Genomic DNA, 4,322 nt, shown 5'->3' on the forward strand with positions numbered 1-4,322 from the left:
CTGAAAAAGGAAAAAAATAAAACACGCACTAGTAATGCACAGAGTTTCAAAACCCGGCCATTTCAGTTACTCAGAATAGTCTCCCAAAAATAATGAAAAAACAAGACCTCTTCTCAGAAATTTCGGGGCCCTTCGCTTTTTTGTCAGATAGACAGATAAGCACATCCTGCATCCATTTAGCATATCTGTACCCTGTCTAGTAAGAAATAGGATGGTGGCAATTCCTTTTGCCTCAATGTCTGTCGACACGATTTAATTGGATTGAAAGTTTTTTTAAACCCCTTGTATGTTCTTACAAAACATGGTAAGAGACCTAAAGACCGGATATGAAAATCCCTAAATAAAAAAGATACATGTATTTATACTAGAAGTTACAATGTATAGCATTTGCATGACTGATATATAATTTACTTTATTTGCATGAATATAATAAATCATTCTTTATGAAGATATCTATCTAGCATTAGTCCTGTATAATTTAACACACATTACAAAATATATAATTCAATATAAAATATATATTGAGAATGGGTTTGAAAATTTATGAGAATATAGGAGTTCACGAAGCAAGAGATGTGGGTGAAATATTCTGTTGATAGTTATATATCGAAATTATACCACAAAATTGCCTTTCTAAATTTATCCAAAGACCAGTGTTTGTCTAGAAATTTTCTTTAAATAATAATTAAAATTCAAGTACCTCGATTAACATGCCATTGCAAATCTCTTGAATTAATGTATAAATCAGATAAAAACTTGCTTCACAGAGGATCTCATTAAAAATTTCAAAGGATTAAAGAAGAATTTCTTGGTGAAGCCAAAGTACCTCAATTCGGGTGAGAAACTAGGAAGCCTCTCATTGTACTCTTTCAGGAATTCTCTGTAAAAATCACAAAGTTCCTGGTCAACAGCATGCTTTGCCAAAGTGCGACACAAACACCAGTTGAAGGCTGTTCCTTTCCCATTCGGGATGCAGTTGAGACCAATGTTGTTGGAATAGATACAAGCCATGTCATAGGGGATCTGTCACCTTTCACTTTTAGAATTTCACTGCTTGAAGTCGTGATAATTTCCCACTCAGGTTGTACAAGTTAAAGATGAAAAGTTTGGGTTTGTTTTGAGTTGAGGACATTGGAATCTTTAAAGAGAATTTAAGATATAGTCGATGTCTACAGATTTCCCTGTCAGACGTAAGAATCTTTCCCGTCATTTATACTATAACCAGAAATGACAAATATAGCACATCCGACGTCTGTAAACTCATCAGCATCCCCAATATTTTTAAAGGGCTTCCTTCGTTTGCTGAGCCGTGGGTGACGAGTGTGTTTTACACACGTATCCCATTTTGTCAAATACATCTGAAAATAATGCGAGCATCGTAGTCGAGTTGGGTGAAGGGTTTAGGTCCCGGGTCTGTCCTTGAAAGAACTGAAGTTCAAGAGCGAACCCAAAACCTCGTGCATTTTGTCCATCTTGTACGCATCAGCACCTCCTTGCACTGCCGTTGCATGTCTCACGTGAAACTGTCCCTGTGGGCACCTGAAATTAAAAGATGTTTGTCCTTAGTGGAATGTAAAGTCATGAAGGAATTCACTTCAATATAAAAATAGATATAGTTTTAAGTAGAATAGAAAAAAAGTATTGATACAGTTCATTTCCAAAAAATAAAAAAATAAGTAACTCACTTTAAGCTGTACCGAGTTTGAGGCGGCTGATGTTAGAAAGCCAGTTTCATCAGTTTTTTTTTTATAATTTCTTGTTTTCTGAAACATTTGGAGTCAGTGTAAATTCCAAAAGCTTACATTACATCATATAATTGTTTTATTCTCAAGACATGTTGGCAGTTTCTGGAAATATGTGATAGATGGTTACCTTCTGCAAACATGGTAATAGCCCATTCCATATTCAGGGCATTGGCCAGAAGGCGAGGTGTAGTGACTCCAAGATCTCGTGCCAACACCCGTTCACCAGCTTTCCACCGTGACTGTTGGATCTGCACCAAGTTCCACAAGCTTTTCTGCTTCTTTTCTTCTTTCCTCTAATATGGCCGTGAAATGGCTTCCAAGCTTAAAATCAAAGAAAAACTGATTTACAAAAGCAAATACTGAAAATGCTTTTTTGCACATTAGCTACATTCTAGTATTTCTACAGTTTAAGTTATAACGCTGGAATCACAGGATTAAACTTGTCTGATTTTAATCCTGCTGTAGTGTCTAGTATTCCAGTATAAATACTTACCAGGGATTTTACTGTGTTATGATGATTATCCCGCTTGTCGGCTTCAAAATCAGAGTCACGCACTAAAAGTTTCAGTACTTGTGTGTGACCCTTTTCAGCGGCCATATGAGCTGGAGTCTGTCCATATTTGTTTGTAACATTTGGACTGATACATTTCAGCAGAAACATCACCACATCCGGTTGGTTGTGAGACGATGCAGCATGAAGGAGTGTGCATCTGTGTCTTGTTTTTCCTCACTGCTGATCCGTATCTTGCATTAGTTCCAGCACTTACTATATCTCCATCTTCCACTGCTTTGAAGAGCTGACCCTATTGAGCAATAACACTTGTTGAATCTTTTAGATACACTTAAAATTACTAAAGTACAATGAAGGCAAATTATTAAATATTTGATAAAGAAACAATTAATATATCTAATATAAGTTTACATTACCTTTAACTTGTAGATATGAAGTGTTTTGTGGTTAGCGATGCGTTAGTCAATCTGTTTGTTGAACTTCGGGTATTAATGTAACGTTTCGATGGAGTCTTCGTCCTCATCGCCATCATAACATTTACTGGAGTTGCTTTGACTTCCGTGGAGACTTTAATTTCCTAATTGACTTTTGGGGCATGGAAATAGGGTTTATTTTCAATGCCCTTTTAAGATCTAAAGGACAATTTGTTTTTCCACAAATTGAACATATGTCACCTTCAGAATATTTATCTTCTGAAGTTTTTTCTTTATCAAAAGTTGTAGAGGGTGTATTCTGCAGTTGACTTGGCACAGATGACCGACTCTGAGACATTTTCTCAGATCCCGTAGTTGGAGCATCCGTGGATTTTTCACTGGTCAATTGGGCCCTCAATATCCACCTCTTTCTCTGCTGCCTGACTTCTGCCCTTTTGTCAGTAAGGAAGAGCCGGATTTTACTTTTTTTTCCTGTCATAGGTTTCTGAGGAGCCTAAATTTGGCTGTTTGTGTTATTGGGAAATAGGCGGTAAAATAATGCACTTCCCTTTCCCTGTTCGGCTGTCCCAAACGTCCTTGTTGAGCCCCTGCCCCTTTTCTAATGAAGCTTTAGATTCTCCTTACGACAGTTTCCGGGACCTCTTGAGAGAATTTTTTTAGACGGGGGCTTACTTGATAGAATCTTCCTTTTTGGCGGAAATGGTTGCTTTATACGCAAAACCCTTTTTTCATCGGTAGTTCGACGCCTTTTCCCTTTGACGTTTCCTCTAATGTGGGCAGATTCTGGGCTTTTTGATTATCTCCCTTAAACATATTTCCAGATATTGAAGCTTCTCCTGCCCTCCATCGCCTTATTAGCTTGAATAGCGATCTGGCGTCACTTTCGAATTTCTTTCGATTGGGAAAGAGAAACTTTTCAGTTGATAAATTTCATTTGAGATCTTTGCGCTGGGAGCAAAAAAAAAGGGAATTCTCAAACATTTCCCGCGAGAGACTGGCAGAAGAATGGTTCGTTGCACAATTTTCAGATGGAGACCACTCTCTTCCTCCCAGGAGGCAATCTTCCGAAATGAAAGGTGGTTTTTTAATCACCATGTTCCCAAGGAAAAGTTCTTTGAAAAAGGATTGGTTGGAAGGCGGGGCAACCTATTTTGTAACCTTCAAGTTGCCTTAATGTTTAGAAATTTTCCGTGTATTCGCAAAAACAGAAAAATGTTATTTTATCAACACCTATTTACTAACGTTTAAAAACCGGACAGATAAAACGGGGGGGGAGAACAAAATACTGTAAAGGGTTATTTTTTTTACAAATTGTGAGATTTTGTTTTTAATGAGTTTTATAAAACGTTTAGACTTTTACTACATTAATGGGAAAAAACAAAAATTTGGGAAACGTGTTTTCACGAGCTATGTAGTCTACATAACATGAAATTTCGTTCACTATTTCTCTGCTTCTCTATAAATTTTCCTTACCTTAATATTAAATAAATTTTTCACTAAGCACAAATTCCCCAAAGTTTTGCGTAATAACCAAAATAAATTTCTTCCTCGCCAAAATAACCTCAAGGTATTTCTAAACACCTTAAAATGTTGCACATGTTTTTTTGTGAGCGAGCGAGCATGACTGCAAAA

General features: G+C 36.9%; 1 pseudogene; it reads right to left on the bottom strand.

Annotated features, from left to right (window-relative positions):
* Nucleotides 1–744: 744 nt before the first annotated feature.
* LOC119588906 lies at nucleotides 745–3,503 on the bottom strand (annotated as a pseudogene).
* Nucleotides 3,504–4,322: the final 819 nt, after the last annotated feature.

This window comes from Penaeus monodon, chromosome 24 (genome assembly GCF_015228065.2).
Source record: "Penaeus monodon isolate SGIC_2016 chromosome 24, NSTDA_Pmon_1, whole genome shotgun sequence".
NCBI classification, from domain to species: Eukaryota; Metazoa; Arthropoda; class Malacostraca; order Decapoda; family Penaeidae; genus Penaeus; species Penaeus monodon.